The sequence below is a fragment of the Muntiacus reevesi genome, chromosome 4 (assembly GCF_963930625.1).
Source record: "Muntiacus reevesi chromosome 4, mMunRee1.1, whole genome shotgun sequence".
In the NCBI taxonomy this organism is placed as follows: Eukaryota; Metazoa; Chordata; class Mammalia; order Artiodactyla; family Cervidae; genus Muntiacus; species Muntiacus reevesi.
Window position 1 is genome coordinate 62,046,028 of NC_089252.1, and position 21,995 is coordinate 62,068,022.

General features: G+C 39.8%; 1 protein-coding gene across 8 annotated transcripts in view; it reads right to left on the reverse strand.

The window, feature by feature from the left end:
- Positions 1-21,995, reverse strand: part of SLC4A7 (solute carrier family 4 member 7) — a 123,223-nt gene that overhangs the window by 85,984 nt on the left and 15,244 nt on the right. The gene's annotated exons all lie outside the window — the stretch shown is intronic.

Below are 21,995 nucleotides of genomic sequence, written 5' to 3' on the forward strand. Positions count from 1 at the left end.
CATTGCTTCTTGACTTCTAACTTAACTTTCAAAGGAACATGACAGAATACTCATAAACTACTTATCATGAATTCAGTATGTACAAGATTCTGTGCCACTGGCTGAGACAGATGGTAGAAGCCCCTTCCCCCCAAACACACTACGTGAGCTTCTAAGCCCCCCAGACCTCCCTGCACGGCTCCCGTGAGGGCCACCATGCACCCCCACTCCACGGCCCCCCAGACCTCCCGGCAGAGCTCCCGTGAGGGCCACCGTGCACCCCCACTTGTGGGTAAGGGCAACAACGGGGACACCACCCATCACTTGCAGCACCTCAGGGAAATCTGCTCAATCTTAGGTAACAGAGACCAGAGTGCAAGGAGAAGGGGGCGGGGTGGACAAGGACCCTCCTGTGCTCCACAAACCTGGGTCTGGGATACACGATAGACGATGACACTCAGGTTTTGAAAAGGCAGACCAAGATTCTGAGGAAGAGCTGATTGATGTCATAAAGGCCTGTCTGAACTCTGAGTGTGACCTGGATCCCTGCACCGAGTGTGCATGTGGGTAGTACGCAGGAGTCCAGAACACAGCGGCTCATGAGGCACAGACCCCCACTGGAGAGACCCCGCCCCACAGCACCTCTGTCAGAGGGTCAAAGCAAGAGACGAGTGCAAGAAAAGGATGTCAAGAAAGAGGCCAAAAAGCCAGCAAGGAGCAGAAAGGAGCCGGGTGCGATGAAGAGGGCGAAGACCTAACTGGTCATTCAGAGCAGGAGGAAGATGGACACCAGGAAACGGACAATGTTTCTGTTCAAAATCATAGCACTACACTCCTCCAGGGCTTCCCTGGTAGCTCGGCTGGTAAAGAATCCGCCTGCAACGCAGGAGACCCCAGTTCGATTCCTGAGTGGGGAAGATCAGCTGGAGAAGGGATAGGCCACCCACTCCAGTATTCTTGGGCTTCCCTGTGGCTCAGACGGTAAAGAATCTGCCTGAAATGCAGCAGACCTGGGTTCGATCTCTGAGTCAGGGAGATCCCCTGGAGAAGGGCATGGCAACCCACCCCAGTATTCTTGCCTGGAGAAGCCCCATGGACAGAGGAGCCTGGCGGGCTCCAGTCCATGGAGTCGCAGAGTCCGACCAGACTGAGTGAGTAAGCGCAGAACGGCACACACCTCCCAAAGCAGGAGGGTTGGTAAAAAAGCTTTCAAGAAGGAAATAAGTAATCTGCTTTCTTTGAAGGTTCTTAAGCTTTAAATGATAACTTTGTAGGCGAGAGAGGCAAATGAATATAAGAGAACTGAATAAGAATAAAATATTAATTACATCCCTGTTAGTATCACTTACTATCAATTTCCCAGAAGAAAGTTATTTTACCCATCAGATTATATTTTTCAAGTTTCAACCATCCCCATGGCCCTTGTGGCTGTTCCAACTGCCCTGCACCTCCTCCCCACTTAGAACAATAGACCAGAAGGACACATCACACAGTCAGCTTCTCATCACTTTCCATGTCCAAGCATCACCTGAAGGATCAGTGTGTTTCAGAAAGGACCAAAATTAGTTTGCTTGGATGAAATGATCTTTTAAGGTCTCCTCCAAATCTTGACTTTAAAATATCTTACTTTGGGGAATAGCTTTTTTTTCAGTGCATACAAAGTAAATTCATATACAATTATTTCCTGGCTATCTAAACTCTCAGAGTTCTAATTTTCATATCTTAAAACTCAGGAACTGAATCAATTTGATTAAATTTTCAAATAAATTCGCTGCTAGCCAAATCCTCACTATTTGCTACTCAAAACTCAGAAACAGACACAGTATACTAGGAAAACGCAGATCTCAATATTCAAACTTAATTTCTGGAGGGAGGCTAGGTATCCAGACTGCAGAATCAAACAAACCTGGATATCAAGAGGTATATGACTCTAAAGGACTGGGATTCAATTCAATACATGAAACTCATAAGTTAAAAGACTTGCTAAGGATTTATACATAAAGAATTGGGTGGCAGGCCGTGTAGACCATGATACATTTTCATGTAATGAACTAAGAAAGAAGACAGCTGTGTGTGTGATTAAAGTAACTTACAGCAGTCACACTCCTCCAGAAATGAGCAGAGGCTAAAGCAGGAAACACATACAAGAATGAAGAACTAATAAATCATCCACCCAGTAAGCACGTCACACTCATGAAACCTTTAAGTTCCCTCCAATGAGTTCATGCAATTTAGTCACTAAGCATGTAGGGAGATACAAAAAAGAAGCAACCTCTATTCTTAAACAAAAGACACAAGCTGTGTGATCCAAGAGGTAGCAAACACTCTGTGTATTCTAAAAGGGATTAACTGCTCCCATTCCAAACTTCCATTTCACAAGAACAACTGCCAAGGAAGCAAAACAATACATTTTTTTCTCTCATCCCTAACAAAAATAAAAACCTCTTATTTCTATCAAAGATGCATTTACATGTTTAGATGTACTACTAATAATTAGCTAACACAAAAACAGCTGAGGTAGGAAAAGCTCCCAGTATTTATTTATTTAAAATACGCATATTCTTTGACCTCTAACATCTATCATGGAAAAACACTGCCATGTGTGAAAAAGCGGGCATGTAACACAGCAGATGTCTGAAAACTCATCTTCTCACGGCTCACCCACTTTGCTTTCGTTAGACTCTGTGAAGCCTTGAGTAAGCAACTGAAAGCCAAGTGAGAATATTATTTTATTGTTAATGTTTGGGTTTTCAATGAGACTGGTTTCACAGGTAACTTGTAAAACAAACTAAAGTTAAAATTTTTGAGGTCTGGAAAGATTACAATACTTAACACTGCTAAAAAAAAAAAAAAAATAGGGAGCAGGTATCTGTATTTCTTCCTTCCCTTAAAAACATTATCTACTTTCCAACAACTGTGAAACATAAGTCAGAAAGGTAGTTTGTTTTAAAGGCAAATATTAAGTAGGCACACACACTGCCTATCTCAACATAGTACAAGTAATTCAACAAAATATGCAGGGTCCAGGGACTTTCCTGCTGGTCCAGTGGTTAAGACTGTGCCCCCAGTGCAGGGGGCCCCGGCTCTATCCCTGGTTGAGGAACTAGACCGCATGCTGCAATGAGGATCCAAGATCCCACACGCCACAACCAAGATCCAGTGCAGCCAAATAAATAAATACATAAAATTGCTTAAAAAATGCAGGGTGCACATGGCTATATCTTAAAAATCCCTCAGAATGAAGTCACTGATATTTCAAGGTGGAAATGCATTTCTGAAACAAATATGCTGCATTTTTAATTCTACCTAAAGTCTTCGGATAATGCTTTAAACCATATTTCTAAACACAGATTAAGTTACTATACTATATTAAGTACAATTTTATTTTGCTCCTTTTAAAAATATATACAAAAAATGCATGTAAATATTAAAGATTTGAAAGGTCAAACATCAATCCACTGACACTGTGTCACACAGATGGCTGGGGAAGCAGAAACAGACAATCCTATAGTGTTTACTTTTCCGTTACAATAAACATGTAATTTTGGTAATTTTTTAAGAGAATAAATTCAAGTTTCAATTTAACATGTCAGTTACTTTTAAATCTGCATCTAGAAAAAGAACTCTTCTTCATTTTTTAACTTCAAGAACATATTGGAAAACTAAAAACAGCAAAAGAAAAGAGCCCCGTCAACATCAAGATGTTTTCATTCTCAACCTCAGACGAGTAAGCCACACAAGCCAGTCCTTATAAAGCCTGCCTAGAATGAAACAAATCCAAGGCAGTGGGAAAACTCAAATAAATGAAGAATAAAAAAGGCACCCTTAATAAGTGTATCAATGCAAGCTTGTCTGACTCTAATCTTAAGAAAATTATTTTGCCTTGGATTCAAGGTTTTATTTATAAAATACAGTGATTATTTAGAATATATTTGCTCTATAACATAGAAGAAAACAGCTTTAAGAATTATCCACATAAGATCACACAGAAAGTTTAAATTCTCTGCATATGAAATGACGTATGTACAAGGTTACTTACTGCAGCTTGTAACTGGAAGACACTCGAAACCATCCCAGGGTCCCTTAGAAGAGGAACGGCAATGCACTCGTTGGAATATCGAAGTCCTAACAAATGGAGAGGCTGTGTACTGACATGAACAACATTTCAGGCCTATACAAAGTGAGACCCACACAAGAAATGGAGATGCTGTGTACTGACATGAAGAACATTTCAGACCTATCATAAAGTGAAACGCACAGGAGGAATGGTGTATGCACCTTGCCCTCATTTGCAAGAGTCACTCAGCCCAGAAGGAGCTGTGAGGCGAGGCGCCATGAGAACGTGGCAAGCACGATGGCCCAGCTACAGAAGAGCCCCCGCTTCACTGAATCAAAGTAAGGAAGCAGGAAATGCCCTCTCACTGGCCCCGCAGCTTTAAAACTAGATTAATTAGCAAAGCCTTAACAATTACAGAAACAAGCATCTATTAATTTCCTCACTAAAACTGACGTGAAGATTCGGCATGTACCCTGAAACAGTATTATGGCTGTCTAGGAGAATTATTCATAGAAAGTACGTTCCTAAGTACCTAGGATGAAATGCCAAGAGAAGGCAACTAACTCTCACGAGGATCTAGAACTGTCATAGTTAGGAAATTTTCAGATTTTATGCTATCTTATAAATTCAGACATACCAAGAGGGCTTGTTAAAATTCAGCTTCCTGTGCCCAGGGTGGGAGATGCTGACCCAGTGGTTTAGGCATAGCCCAATCATTCACCCATATTTTCCAGTCTGCCCACCACATCCCGGGTCACGTTACAGACCTCAGCCTCGCGTATTTCAATCGTTCTGCAAGAGAGGCTGCTTCCTGCCCTCAACCACTTTAGGAGACCTTATAGGGACCACTCTCACGTCATTCACACTGTTTTCATCCTTCAGAAAATAAAATACACATTTCAATTCATAAGAAAACAGTGAACAGTGACGTTACTATATACTCTCACTGTAGTACAAGCAACTCTAAATCTGTTAAGTAGCACTCTAAAGGCTGATTTGTATGTCAGAATAGTTTCCCAGAATTCTTAGGGCAATCTATCAAAGTATATATAAATAGTAATGTTGTCCTACAAAACTCAAGTGCCTTCCAAATACTGCCAAACTCATCCCATCCATCACCAAGAGTTAAACTTAATATTTAAAAAACTTTATAAATTTATGGGCAAAAACCTTAAGAGTAAGCAAATAATCTTTCTTAACCTAAAGGGGAGAAATCATCAATGATTTCTATTTCACAACATAAAAAGCCAAAGAATGATATTCATAGTTTCTCAAGAATTCACTTGGCATTTTTGATTAATGCGTTACTCTAAAATAAGTGGAAGAGGAGTAAAAGGTATATGCAAAGTTAAAGCAATTTAAAATGGCAAATTTTAAACTCAGGCAATCACATGATTCCCACAGAAAAAAGTTTAAAGCCCTGAAAAAAATGCTTTGTCAACAGAGGAGGAAGTGAATAGATTCAGACACTGGAACAAAGCTTCAGAAATTTTTATTTCAAACACATACCATGATTAACACTAAAGACAATCTAACTTTTTACAAAAAAACTTTTTAAGAAAAGTTACAAAGGAAAAAAAGTGAAGAGGTCAAAGAATGTAAGAGCCAGAGAACTCAAAGAGGTGTGAGGCACAGAAGTTGGCACCTGACCACCTCCAATAATAAAGATTGTTAGTAGATACTCCATTGTCAGAAACTTCCTTACAAAGCACAAGAGTCACGGACAGATGGAAAGCCTCCTCAGGGTCTACCTGGAATTATAAATCACAAATACTTATGGCACTGTTGCTATGAGGAGATACTCATTCCAGGTCTAGTTCAGCACACACACCAAAAACACAGAAACCACTTACTTTAGGCTATCAAGTACATATGTGTGCTAAGTCACTCAGTCGTGTCTGACTCTGCAACCCCATGGCCTGTAGCCCGCCAGGCTCCTCTGTCCATGGGATTCTCCAGGCAAGAACACTGGAGTGGGTTGCCATGCCCTCCTCCAGGGGATCTCCCCAGCCCAGGGACTGAACCCACATCTCTCATGTCTCCTGCATTGGCAGGCGGGTTTTTTACCACTAGCGCCACCTAGGGAGCCCACTGAGTTTATACAAATTAACAGAAATGAGAATAATAAAATCTAATTCTGAAATGGGCTTTAAAAAAAAAAAAAACTATGTCAACTCCATCAATAATTAAGATGTACAGAAAACAAGGAGGAAGGAAAATACACACACGAAGATCCAGCAGAAGTTGGACAGCAGCAGGTCTAGCAGGTATTCCGTCAAGATTCCCCAATTTCAGTCAGCCAGGGGTTATCATCAGCTAGGCATTTTTAGAATTTCACTGGATTTTTTTCACTGAAAAATCAACAAGAAAGAGCCAGGAAACCCCTCACGAATATGGTCTATTTACCTACCCTTTCCCTGGTTAGTAACTCTGACCCCATGGATCTGATGGAAAACATAAAAGAGAAGTCTCATTTCCTTAAATAAAGACTAGGCGTCTGGATTCATCCATTTATTCAAAAAATACCTACTGTGTGGACACTATGTGCCCAAGCATCATTCCAGATACTGGGGCTACATCAGTGAATCCAAAACTGTAATATGATCAAATTGCCAGCTTATCGATTAATTTACAGCTTAGGTGGGGCTCCCCACGGTAAGACATCAAGGGGTGAGTGAATTACCTTCTCCATTCCAGGCCTTGCACAGGTGTGGGTGGGGCTTCCTTTTCCAGTTCAGTCTTCTCATTTTACACACACACAAAGCGTAAGGGAATTTGGTTCTCTAGCCGGGAGACGACAGCGCAAGGTCACTGTCATGCAGGCTGAGAACACACAGTGCTCCTTTACAGTGTTTATTAAAACGTGTAATTACACATTTATGTAACTAGCTGCTTAACTTTTCCAGTCTGAACAATCGGCTCCAAGCAGAAGGGAACCAAGTCTGTTCCTCTCACCACTGTCTGCTCAGCAGCAAGCAGGGCCTGCCCTTGGTGAAATACACTGACTACTGACTGTGTGTATTCCAAAGGACAAGACACTGGGCTGAAAATTTCATATGGGATACACTTGGGGCCTCCTTGTGAGCACAATTAAAGGTCAAACATAGAAAGGCACTTAATAGCGTGGAATTTAATCAATCAGTTTACAAACAAAAAAGGCCAGCATTAACCCATTATAAAATCAAACGAAAATTTACAAGTAGGAATGCCCAGCAAAATCAAATAAAACTAAGCACTGTATCAAACAGATCTTACTATTACCTCTCATAGTTACTTAGGCAAAAGCCACAATTTGTACTGTCTGGTCAAGTGATCAAAAAAGAGTTTAACAAAATGTCAAAGGCATACAATTAAGGGAAAGGGAATGCTAAAAGGTTATTTAACAATACAGTTGTAAACTTGCCCTATTTCCTCTTTTGACACCTGAGGGTTACAAAATCCATTATTACACCAGCACTAGACGATCCCCATCACAAAGTGATTTCTTCACTGTAAGACAGATGCCTAGAGCCCAGAAGGGAACACCTCCCATAAAGTATGATGATTAACCATGCAGACCAATTTCAGAGTTATCAAACACTTCAGCTTAGCTTCAAAACATATTTAACCATTAAGACAAAGTAATTTCTTTCCTAATACCGTAGCCATATAAAACCGCTTAAAGCCTCATTCAAGTAATACCAGCTAATCAAAAAAATATATTTTACAGAATAATTAATAAAAATGCTACAACACTGCTAACATCACGCAAGGATTTACTTTTCAGCAGATGACTTCCACAGCCAAAGACAGAGAGGATGATGATCACTCTTCTAAGCCAGCGCTGTTAAGCCTGACATTTCTCCTAGCTTCACTATCATACTCTGAAAGATTGAAACTGGTTTGTAAGTAAAACACAAGATCATAAGTAAGTACATACAAGTAACTTCTTCAGGCGAACTCTTTCCATAGTGCAACGTAAACACCTTGCTTCTGACAGCGTACTAGATCAAGTCCCTGGCAGGGCCCGGGGCAGCGAGGACATACCTGATTTAGGTCACTGTGCTTTGCACAGATCAACCCTCTAAGTTGCTTTCATCCTGCAGCCAATCGCCGCCCTCTAAGTCACCTAATCTTCTGCTAATGACTGCAACTCACACAGGGTCAGAGCGTAAGAGATCTGCCAGGTAATAAACACATGCAGCTATAACTGAAAATACCGAAATAGAAATGCAGCAACCAGCTTTCAACTTCAACATTTCTACATTAGTTAGAAAGAGGGCATACGCTAACGCTATACGGAAAGGGTGTATGTGTGTTCATGTGTGTTTTAGAGAATTAATGTTCAACAACAGTCAGTTAAATCTAACTCTTAATTTCATCTAATTTTCAGGAAAGATCCAAATATGTTTTCACCTGAAAAGAGTTTTGCCTTTTCATCATTACTGTATTTATACCAACTTATTGTAATCATATATTAATAACAGGAATAATACATCCTATTGTGGCTTTAATTATCATTTTACCCCCAAATTAAGTATTCATAAGGATAACAGCTAAAAGCAGCACCCCTCGGACCTTCAGACTCAAGACCTCTTTCCACCCATAAAAAGTGCTCCCTCTAGGATGTGAGTGCTTCATCTTCTGGTGTGGTGTGTGTCTCACGGCGCTGGGTGACAGGAGCCCTCAGCTCAGGGACATGGGCAGAAGAAGGGGAGGCAGAGAAATAAGCAGCTTAAGAGGCCTCAGGAGAAAAGGAGGAATTAGATGCACATATATTTTTAACTTCTCAAATTGCAGAACAAAATGTTATTCTTCCTCAAAATACAGAAGATCCACTTCTGCAATATATTACCTGTTATGCTATCCTGGGCACTACTAAACCAATATTCAAATTAAAAGTTTTAAATCAGTTAAAACTGATTACAGGTTAAAGAGAAAAGTAAGTTTTAGTCTACTACTTTCTTGACAAAATAAAGATACAAATTCAATATATAAACCCAGAAATTTTAACCTGGCTAGTCCATTAAAGATTTTTCAGTTTTATCTTATAGGAATACTTATATTCCTTTCAAACCAATCTAGTGAGGTATGACTGACACATGAAAAGCTTAACATATTTAATAGAGTCAATGGGTTTGGGAATAAGTATACACTCCTGAAGGGCTTCCCAGGTGGCGCTAGTGGTAAAGAGCCTGCCTGCCAATGCGGGAGACTTTTAAAGACGCAGGATCCCTGGGGAGGGAAGAGCCCCTGAAGGAGGGAATGGCAACTCCAGGATTCCTGCCAGGAGCATCCCTTGAACAGGGGAGCCTGGTGGGCGAGAGTCCACAGGATCGCAAAGAGTCAGACATGACTGAAGCAACTTAGCCCAGGACAGCATACACTCATGAAACCATCACCACCATCAAGACCACAGCCATCGTCTGTCACCTCTCAAAGTCTCCTCTCATCCCCGCATTGTCATTATTATTTGCAAGTGCCGCTGCGTGTGGTAAGAACACTTAACCTGTAAGATCTACCCTTAAAAAATGCTAAGTGTACAGTGCGGTGATGATGGCTGTAAGCTCTATGCTGCACATACCACTTACATGCGCCGCCTAACACTCTCTATATCCCTGATCATCACTCTCTCCTGGGCCCTGGCAGCCACCATTCTACTCTGCTTCTATGGTTTTGACTGTTCTATATTTTCATAAATTTATATTTTCATATATAAGTGAAATCATACAGGATATGTCATTCTGTGTCTGACTTATTTCACTTGGCAATAAACATATCTGCATGAAACAAAACAGTCTCAGTTATTCCCTTGGTTTCTCTGCCCCATTTTCAACCTTTTCTCCATCTTTATCACACAAATTTAAGTATACATGCATATATGTGTGTGTGTGTGTACACGTATGCAGACGTCCCCAGAGGTACAGCGGTAAAGAATCCATCTGCAACGCAGGAGCCACAGGAGACATAGGTTCGATCCCTGGGTCAGGAAGATCCCTGGAAGAGGAAATGGCAACCCACGCCTATATTCTTGCCTGGAGAATCCCACAGAGGAGGCTGGCAGGTGACAGCCCCCAGGGTCGCAGAGAATCAGGCACACTGAAGCGGCTTAGTGGTGCGCGCCCACGCGCGCGCGTGCGTGTGTGTGTGTGTGTGTGTGTGTGTGCGCGTGCTCGCGCAATACTCAGCAAAGTTGGAGCTACAGACAACCCACTGTTGGATAACTTGCTTTTCTCCCACTGACAACGCACGTGTGTGTGTGTGTGCGCGCGCGCAATACTCAGCGGCCTGTGTGTGTGTGTGTGTGTGTGTGTGTGTGTGTGTGTGTGTGTGTGTGTGTGTGTGTGTGCTCGCGCAATACTCAGCAAAGTTGGAGCTACAGACAACCCACTGTTGGATAACTTGCTTTTCTCCCACTGACAACGCACGTGTGTGTGTGTGTGTGCGCGCGCGCAATACTCAGCGGCCTGTGTGTGTGTGTGTGTGTGTGTGTGTGTGTGTGTGTGCTCGCGCAATACTCAGCAAAGTTGGAGCTACAGACAACCCACTGTTGGATAACTTGCTTTTCTCCCAATGACAAATCCTAAAGATTCTTCTGTGTCAGTATATGGAAGCTAAAATTTTAATATAATTTACTCAATTAACCTTATACAGTAGAAAATTCAAGTCTTACTGAATTGCTCCTGAACAGGCATTCCTTGCAACCCACTTACACTCACCAGATATTAACAATTTTCTGTTTCTCTCTTGAAACTGTTCCTAGTAGCTAGAGTTGCCATCATAAGTTTAAATAATGTACCATTTGAGACAGTATCTGCTTATCCTACAAAAAAAAAAATTAAGATTTTTTTTCACCCACATGTAGCTCTTTCTTTTTTTTTAAGCTTTTTTATTTACATTCTCCCTTCCACATCCTGGTTTCGATTAAATTTCTTTTTACATCAAGACTTATAATACTTATACTTACATTCTCTTCTATATTTATAATGAAGCCTTCTGAGATGTGTCCTCTAGTTAATTCTAAAATTTTAAAACCTGTGTTAAAAAGCATTCAAAGGCATGTATGCATGCACTACCCAAAAGTAACGGAGGTAACGCCCTGGTGGCCACCCCTCACCAGTGAGGCCTGGGAGGTGGTAAATGCTCTGCGTCCCTCCCATCCCTCGGGCAGGCAGCTCTGACAGGCAGCAGTCCACAAGGCCCCTTGGAGGGCCAGCAGGGCTGAGCGCCAGCCCCTCGCTGCCACAGCCCGTCTCTGACTGATGCTCACCGAGGCTCCCTGCCCCTCTCTCGTTCCCTGCCCATCTCTCTGCTTCATGGGCTCAGTTCACAAGTAAAGTACCTGCAGGGCTTCCCTGGCGGCTCAGCAGTAAAGAATCTGCCTGCAGTGCAGGAGGCATCGGTTTGATCCCTGGCTCAGGAAGATCCCCTGGAGGAGGAAATGGCAACCCACTCCAGTATTCTTGCCTGGAGAATCCCATGAACAGAGGAGTCTGGTGGACTACAGTCCATGGGGCTGACACAATGTAGCAACTAAGCCACCAGCACCACATTGCCTCTGTCTCATACGCTACTTTTGGGAAAATCCACGCTAACACGTACAACAAAAATGTGCACATACATGCACCAGAGACATGTAAAGGGGTGTTCATAGCAGCATTATTCACGGTTAATGTGAAACGGGGATAATCCACACATCCAAAAACAAGCATACAGACAGACAGACTGGGGCGTATTCATACAATGCGATTCCATGAGGCAGTGAAACTAAACAAAGCACTGCTCCAGGCAAGATCCTGGATAAATGTCACAAACACAATCTGAGAGAGAAAAGCCAAACATGTAAGCCACCCTGTTGAGTTTCTAGTTAGGACAGAGGAGGGAGGAAAGAGTGACTGGAGTGCTGGTGACGCCTACTATTTCCTTCCTAATGTGACCGTTACATGCATTCGTGTACTTCCTGATAACTGGCCACAGTTACTACGTGCACATGCTTATGTTTTACTTCAATTAAAAGAAAACTAATATAAATAACTACATGAGTACCAAGAAACAGAACAAGAAAGAAAGAACTCTGAAAAATTAAAGACTTTCAATACATAAAAGGCTTGGAAGCCTTGAACTATCTCAAACAGTGTAACAAAAAGAAGAGCTGGAAAACATTAAAGATGAGAGATAAACAATCGATTCAGAAGGTTCAACTTCCAAATAATATAAGTTCCAAAAAGGGTAAAGAGAAAATGGATTAAAGAAAATTATCATTGGAAATTAAACTATGAGAATTTGCTAGAATGAAAAAGAGATATGGGCCTTTAAAATGAATGGCCCCTAAGAAATAAATCACAAAAAAACAAAAAACAAAATGGATGGACTGAGTGACAAGAATCTTAAAGTAATAACTGTAGAATCTCAGGGAACTGTGGGTTTAAATTGAATGTTATGGAAGGAAGTGGAGGAAGAGAGAGGATAGACATTGGAAAAAGACCTTTCCAGTATTAACCATGGAGGAGGAAGACACAGACTGCCAAGCTGGAGATATGAACACATTTCCTCACTCGGACTCTTATTTCTCTTTTTGCTTGTTCTGCATTTCTTGTCTTTTAATAATGGACTGAATCGTATCCCCTCAAAATTCATTACATTGACGTCCTAACTGAAAATAACAATAATCACAATAATTGGGAGTATTAGGATTACTTAAATACTATCTCATTCAGAATCAAGATTAATGGCTGAACCATCAGAAAAGGATCCATTACTCAAAACACTCTTTCAAACATTAAAGTCAAGTCGATCTCTTCATGACTTAGGTATAATTTGAATAAGAAGAATCTGCCTACATGTGGGTTTTAAAGCATCTTTGATACTAATTTCTGATTAATTTAAATGTTTTCTTCTCTGTAATCATGCTCTGTGCTTTTTCAGTCTTTTTACTGAAAGGCTTTCAATGGTTAAGTCAAAGAGCTCTGATAAATGTCACATGGCACTTGAAGATATGAGGGTTATTTTTAAAAATCTTTTGATATTGATTTTTAACATAATAAGAGAACAGATTCTCCATGATTTCAATACCTTTATACCATAAAGCTTTTGCACTTTGTTTTACATTCCTGGATGTAGTCCAGTGTCTCCTGGTTTATAGTCTATGGGAATGTAAACAGAATTTGTAGCCTGCTGTTGTGTGAAAATTGTATAAATCTTAATTATGATAAATTGCTTTATAGTGCTTTTTTGGTCTACTATATCCTTCTACTTTTCTGTCTATTCACTCTATTAATTTTTGAGAGTTTGATATTGAAACTCTAACTAAAAATCATAATTTATATACTTAAAAACATTGTAATATATAACAGAAAATGTAATTTTGTTCTATATTTTCTAAATCTCCGGTAAATGCATTATGATAATTTCATCATTTAAAAAATAAAAAAGAGGAAATAAAGTACCTGACTAAAAATGATGAAATTATTGACCAGACACCAAAAGTAAACATATTAAAGTTCAAAATATTAAAGAGTTCACTCTTTACATGAGTCTTAAGTCTCAGTAGAGACTCTAGGATAATCCATTAATTTGTATGCTGTAGCTTAATGCAACAAAGAAATAGAATTTTAAAAACCCAAATTAAATATTTATTTGCAGATGGTATCACTATCTAAAATACAATAGATTCCACCAATTAGCACAAATGAAAAGATTCATTTGACTGCAACCAGTTACAAGATAAATAAACACCAACAGCTTTTCTCCAAACTACCAATAAATAACTAGAGACAGAGGTAGAAAAAGACCCTCTATAAGGACAAAATGATAAACTACATAGGAATAAATTTAATCTAAGAAACTATAAAATTTTACTGAAAGACACTAAATAATCTGACACTTTATTCTCCTGGGTGGGTAGGCTTTAAATCAATATACCAAGAAAAATAACAATAAAGTTTTCTATATAAATATAGAAATTATAAAGCAAATCAGAATCCCAAAGTGTTACATTTATCTTTTTAACTGAACTAAATGATTCTGAAGTTTCCATAAAAACTAGAATTTCCAATAAAATCAAGGGGGAAAAAAGGGGGGCACTTTGTCTAATAAATATTCCACCAGGCCACATTCTTTCCCCTAAATTACCCCACATGTAATTTTATTTGCTCGTATGCATATTATTTAGGGAATTTTAAGTAAAAGATACAGCATTCAATCACAGACACATTCACTGAATTAATCTTGAATATTTTAAATGTATCAGAAATTCAGTAATAGCTAATAACTACCATAAAAAGCAAGAACTTTAACACAATGAAATCAGTATCAATATTATAATAAATATATGCAGATACCATTTTAATTTGGTTTCCATAGATAAATTTGAAGCAAATATCCAAGAAAAGAAGAAAAGTTCCTTTGAGACAAACAGAAACCGGTCCAATTTTAAAATGTGTTTCAAGGAGGAGCGCTGCCAGTCCACACTCCACCACCCCGCTAAAATCAGGGGAGAGCTCACAGCTCACACCAACTGGGTTCTCGCCGCCCACCTCCCGCCCGCATCAGTGCAATGCAAGTTCGCCCCCTGGTGGCCATCCTTAGTCATGGGGCGTATTTCTCTGGCCACGTGTTTATGATGGAAAGCAAAAAGCAGTCTGGAAAACTTCCCACCCGGCTATTTTTTAAAAACTTGGACATTTAACTTCATTCCAAAAAAAATGTAAATACTGAGAGGGCAGAAAAAAAACTGAATAAATAATCTGTGTCTATATTAGGATTCAGTAGAGTTGTACTTTTCGTGTGGGCATTTATACCCATCACTGAATAGTCGATGTGTTTGTTATATGAAGTAGAATTAGTCATGTTTTTAACATTCCTGCAAATACACACAGCATTTTTGAATTTTATTTTTAAACATATTTTGAAGTATACCTGTAATTTCACAAAAATTAAATAACTGAAGAATCTAATTCACAGAAAAAAGTTAACATAGGATAAAAATTGTTTTACAAATACATCATGACAGCACATGGCAAGTGTACCTGACAAAGTCTATCTCTATTTTTGTTAATAATACTCCACACTTAAATGCTAGGAACGAAAAATATATAGTTCTATATACATTTGCAGGGAAAAAACACTAACTTAGAATGTTCCTAAATATTAATTATTATTCACTCTCGTAGGTCTCTTCTTGGGCGACCATTAGCTAGGAGTATTAATCTAAGAAATTAAAAAAATAATTTGATTGGTAAGAATATAAATAAAACTAAAACTGGTTTAAGTATACAATTACCAATGTCAAAATATGGCTTAAAATAGTAAATTCAGATACATTTAAACTCATGCTTTCGGCAGAAGTGAACTCCTCTGTCACTGCCTCTAAGATACTCAAAACCAGTGAAGGGTAATTTCTCTCACTCTGTCTTCTCTTTCGAATCCTGTGACCTTTTGCTTGCTCCTTGATTCTGTGGACAGCGCTGCAGGGTTGGGGCTGGACACTCCTCTGCTGTGGGCAGTCTTGTGAGTTGCAGGATGGTCAGCAGCATATCTGGCCCCTACCTACTCCACGCCGGCAGCACACATGACCCCTACGCCCTACAGCGTATTATGACAAACATAATATACCCAGGAATTGCCAAATGCCCCTTAAAGAGTGGAAACACAGCCAACACGCACACCCACCGAGAACCACTGCTTCAGAAATAACTGGGAATTGCTACTCACTTCCAGCACTTCAAGATGTTGTGAAGAAAAAAAAAATTACCAGATTCTTCCTCCTAAATCACCATGAACTCAGACATAATCCAAAGGCTCCATCCTTTTATAAAAATTGCATTTAGCAATGAACTCTACGGGAAGAAATGCATCTCAAACTTGAATTTAGAGTTTTACTGAAAGCTACCTGTTCTCAGTTTACAGATCAACCAACGATGTCTTGTGCATAATTTTATTCTAAAAAATATTCCTACTGTAATTTCAATATAACATCTCCAGCTAAGTGCAGGATAGACATGCTTTTATCCGCGTAAGTTTGAAACCTTACACAATGAACCCTCAGGTGTTTAAATGCAGAGCGCCCCCACCCTGACCCATCCATACTGACTAATCACACGGGAAAAATCACTGTAACCTATCCTGTTTGTATTTCACCACAGCACAGCTTTTTGGTTAACCTGCTAAATTAAAATTCATAGTCCATCCTGCTTGGAATGATGCGAACTAGACAGTTTGGCAGAAAAATAAAAGGCGGGCAGCTGAAGTAGAAGCAGAAATAAGTGGTTTCAAGTGGTAATTGACAAAGAAGCCATATGTCAGAGACATGAAAAATGAAGATCAGAGGTAGTTGTTTTATGTCCTCTTTCTGAAGCTCTTCTTCAGCTTTTTCCTGGATCCTAGCAAAAACTCTACAAACTCAGAATAAGTATCTAAGACTTAATTAAACTTGTAGCTAAAGACCACAAGTTTAGATATATCTCTGACACCAGGCAACCAAAAGAACGCTGCCTACAACACACACAATTCCTCCTACCTGTTTTTACTTACTAGGATAAAAGCCATCATTTACAAAACAGCAGTAATTTAAGATTTTAAAATTAAAATACTGCCAAATGTTTGTTACGCACGTAAACTGACCGGTCTTTACCAATTGCAACAAATGACTCTTGCCATCTACTCCTTGGTAATCAGGGGCTTCCCTGTGACTCAGCTGGTAAAGAATCTGCCTGCAATGCAGGAGACCAGAATTCAATCCCTGGGTTGGGAAGATCTCCTGGAGAAGGGAATGGCAACCCACTCCAGTCCTCTTGCCTGGAGAATTCCATGTAGAGGCCTGGTGGGTATTCCTTGGTATTAGTTCTTTTTGAAGAGTCAAGATAATGTTTACCTTTCAAATTACCCAAATCTGAATGAAAATTAATTCACCAGTCATACTCACGCTCAATAAAATATAATCCAACTTTAATCATTTTTAGTAATTCCTTCAAACAAGGTCATGGTCAGGCATTGTATTTCGTATTCTCCCTATATTATCCATATTTGTTCTCTAGTAAGAGAAACATTTCATGGAGTAAAAACAAAACTTCCTTACAACAGTAACTCATTCTACGTTTACGGAAGGCAAAGGAGTAAAGGAAAACAACTTGGAGGTCATCAAGATAACAAGAGAAATCAAAGATTTGGGTTTGGATTATGTCTTCTTCCCATATAACTAACATGCATAGCAAACTGATTTTTAAAAGGATAAACTGAAGGATAAAGACAATAGAAGAAACTACACGAAATGAGAGATTTCATAAAATTTTTGGAAGATGGGAAGTGGATGCAGGAATGGTTATTTCATCTGGAAAATAGACAGTAACCTAAATATAGTGATGGAATAGATAAGGGAGGACACAGAAAGCAAAACCATGTTTAATTAATTAAACACTGCACAGAATTTCACTAAGTGACTGATTTACATATTAAATTGTCACTAAGTATAACATACTAAACTGAGAAACAGCTTCTAATTAATGACCTAAACCAGGAAACTCTCTCTACAAATTGTGTTAGCATAAAGGTTATTGAAAACGATACCTATACAAATATAATACAGTTTGTCAACTAGTTTATTTTAGCTGAAGATAAAACATTAATGGGTATAGGTTCTAGATCCAGATCGCCTAAATTCAAATCCTAGTTGTTCTACTCACACTAGATGGGCAAGTTATAACCTCAGTGTCGCTCAATATCCTCATTTGGAGAATGTGGCTAAGGACAGTACTTTCAACTAATAGGCTATAGAAATTAAACAAGATGACTGCAACGTGCATAGAAAAGTTCCTGGCACAAAATAAGTCCTCAGCCAATTATTAAGTACTAGTACCATCCTACCACAGGATCATCTGTACTTCTGTCTCACCAGAAGGAACTGGTAACAAAGACTCTCTCCTTTGGCCAAATTTCAGTAGTCCCTACACCCCCACGGCAGCCTCCATTAAAAGAAGCTTTACCATTCTTTAACAAGTGTCACTGAATGGTGTTTTCTATAACAGAAGATTTTTTTCACACTGGAAGCCAGCTAAGAAGGTTCTGCATTATTCCAGACAATAATACGGTGATGAAAGGAAATATGAAAAGAAACAGACTTAGTAGAGATGGTTAGGATGCTGGATTTGATGGATGGAGAGGGACAGGAAAGTCAGAGATAAAGCTCACATTTTCAGATCTACGTAACCAGAGAGTGGTACCATTCACTGAGATAAGAAACGCAGAGAGCAGGGAAGGTTGTTAAGTTCTAAACCATGTGACGTCTCAGCTGAGTTATCCAAGTGGAAATAGCAGTGGATAGGGCTCCCTTCTGGCATCTTCTACACACTCCGTAGAGAAAGTAGAAGCATTTCCTAGGATTGAGGGGAGAGAGGACACAGCCTGAAGAGCAGGGAATGTTCGATGTACCCAATGCAGAGAAGAGGAGACAATTAGAAAGACAGGAGGCATTTTCTGTCTTTAAGGAACCCGAGAAGGGTATCAACTTGTCTTGAGCAACCTAACACAGCTAAGCTGATTGAGAATTAGGGATTTATCAAAATATTTAATACTGACAGACATAATAGTATTCTCTCTCAAATAAGGCAGAGGCTGGCTACAGGCCATGCAAACGGAGGGGTGTGGAGGTAACAGACCTTTAAAAAACTCAGGGGGTGGGTAGTAAGCGACTCAAGAGCCTCCAAGTTCAAAGAATGAGAATTACAGGATTAATGGACTAAGAGAAGAAAGCTTTTTAAAAAAAATGAGCTTGTAGTTAGATTTCAGTATCTAAATTTAAGAATTCACTTAAACAAGAACTCCAGAAGCTAAAGCCCTAGGTCATGAGCATTACAAAATGGAAGTAAGGGTCTTGACGGGTGAGCAGCTGAGAAAAATCAGCAAACTGACACTCACCCCGCCTGCACGCTCAAGTACCCCAAGACCACACCAGGCCGTCGCCTGGGGAGCCCACAGAAGGCTGAGTCAGGGGTCCACGCTTACAGCAGCTGAGGGAAGACCGCAAGAGAGCAGGCAGGAAGGCGCAGGGCGCCGGGGCCACACCATAAGCCTCCAAAGAGCAGGCACGCCAAGGCCGTGAGAGTATCCTCTCCATCAGTCCTCTGACCCTGGAGGCTCAGTCGGTAAAGGATCCACCTGCTGTGCAGGAGACCCAGGTTCGATCCCTGGGTCCGGAAGACCCCCTAAAGGAAGGCCTGGCAGCCCTCCTTGCCAGGGAAACGCCACGGACAGAGGAGCCTGGCGGGCTATGGTCCGCGGGGTTAGCAAGAGTCGGGTACCACTGGGCAACTACACTACCACCACATGACTCAGCAGGAAGAGGGGAAAAGCTGGCTACGTTATCAACAGGAAAACCATCAGCTCTTAATCAGAAAGATGCAGGCTATATCCACTATATATATTCACTACAAACATTCCTGTCCGTATTAAGAAAATGACACCGTTGAGCACAAAATAAAAGGCATCCTATGTTAGTTCTGTGAGCATTTTCCACAGCACTAAGGTGGATATTAAGGGCACATACTGTACCAGCTGACAGCCAGACATCCTGGTCTGAGCTCCAATTCCTCCATCACAGCAGCATGAACGTGCAGAGAGGACTCCGCCTCCTCATTTGTACAACAGGGACACCGCTACCCTGCCACATGCGGCGGCAGGGTTATGTTCTAACACTGCTCACAACACGTGCACACATAGTCAGCTGAACTATCAGCAATAAATAAAAAGCTTAACCATCTTAATAAATAAGCTATTCACAATATCAGAAATAAGAACATCACCCTAATTTATAATAAAAATCAAAAATTAAATGAAATCAATTTATAAAGTGACTAACACTTTCAGATATCTCTATGCAAATGCTATTTTTTAATTTTTATACTTTACAAATACATATCCTGTGAAGTCAATGAACTTTCATAAAGTCAATCTTTATGGAGTGTCTGTCTTAAGTTTCTCAGGCAGCAGTGACGGCATCCATCTAAAGAATGAGAGATGGAGTGACTGTTCACAGTGGGGCAAGTCTGGGGCACGGACTTGCAGTTAAAAGCACAGAAAGAAGAGGGAAGAACAACCATCATCTTCATGGTTTTATTTTTAAAAGCCCTGGCAAGTATGTGAATGAACACCTTAAAAGTTTTTGAAGGAAAAAAGCAGATAACAGCTTAGGTGTTTAAATGAAATACATATGGGCCACAGATTCTAACTAGATATGAAACAAAGTGCAACAGCAGGAAGAGGGGGAAAAGGGCGGTGGGGGTGATAAGCAACTAAAGACCTCCAAGTTCAAAGAGCAAGAATGATGTGAGTATACGGGTTACCAAATCACATGAATGACCCCGTAAATTAGAAACGGGCATAAATTCCTATTATAGCTTCACTGACAACTTCTCTAACAGCCATCAAAACCTCAAACATTGATCAGCCTTGAAAATCTCTAAGGGGCCTCATTTCTAGAATGGCCTACATAATTTTAGAGGACTTCTGATAAGATGACAGACATGCCTAAACACACTTAAACTCTTCAAAAGCCTAAACTTCAATTATATGAAAATGGCTTTCACTACAACCACCTTCATATTAAAAACATTTAATGTGATCAACAATTAAAAGCCATTGCTATGGTGCCAAAAATGATGACCCAACTGGCAGTCTCTGAAAAAGATGAGTACTTATGCAATCTCCCAAAAATAATTTAACTTTTTTTAGAGACAATCATTGGACTGATTTGTGTGGGAAAGAGTTATAACAGAGTAACTCCAGATATTTAAAAATATTTTTATTATAAAAATAATGTACACTCCATGTAAAAGTTTTGAAAACTAAAATATAAGAATTTCTCTACCTTCAAATTCCACCTCCAAGATATACTCAATATTTACTCTAATCTACTTCAATATTGAATATTAACAATATTAGAATTAATACTGAATATTGAATTTTTATTCCATTAAATAAACATAAAAAATTAAATCATACGGGAACATAGTCTACACTTTTCACTGTCAGATACTTAATCTGTAAATATACTCAGCTTTACATTATAGTAGTCTCTAAGGATTATCCAATACAATAAATAAATGCTGTTTTCTTCCAAGCCTCTTTCAATTCAATGTCATTAAGCATCCATGTGTCTCATGTCGCCTCTTATAAAACCTCAGAGCAGTTAATGTGCTGTACTAACAAAGTCCTGAGTCAATAGCATAGGCAAGACCTCTATAGCATCTTCCATATAGGTCCTTTCCAAGAGATCTTCTCATTAAATATATTACTGTATTTCAGGTACTTCTGAATCAAACCAACTAGACAAAGTCTTTCTAATTACAACAGTATAAATTTATTTTTGCTCAGGAGCCTAAAGGATTAGTTGATGACAGTCTGAGAATGAACAGAGGAAAAGCTGCTGGCAATTCTTCCTTCTCATTACACTTCATTTATTATGTACAGAACCAGTAGGCTACTACAAATGAAATATGAGGCTAAAGTCTCCAATACAAAAACTGCTGATGAAGCACTAATTTAAATAAGTCAAATAACAGCGTTTAATCTAAACACTTCCTTGCATATGTTAAAATTTTCAATGAGAAATGAGTAAATGTTATTCCTAAAGGAATGCAATGCTAATTTATAGAAATGGATCTTTTAAAATGTATTTACTTTTTGGTGCACTGGGTCTTCACGGCTCTGCACCAGCCCCCTCTAGGGGCAGTGGCTTCTCTCTCTGCGGGGCTGGGCTGCAGGCCCCTGGGCTCAGCAGGCGTGGCACCCGGGCCTCGGTGCTCCACGGCTGTGGGATCCTCCAGACCAGGGACTAAGCCTACGTCCACTGCGCCAGCAGGCACATTCCCATCCACTGAGCCACCAGCTAAGTCCCAGAAATGGATTTTCTTTAAAAACTTTTAATAACAACCCCTGGGAAGAAATACATCTTACATCATCACCAGTATACACGTGTATCCGTTTACAT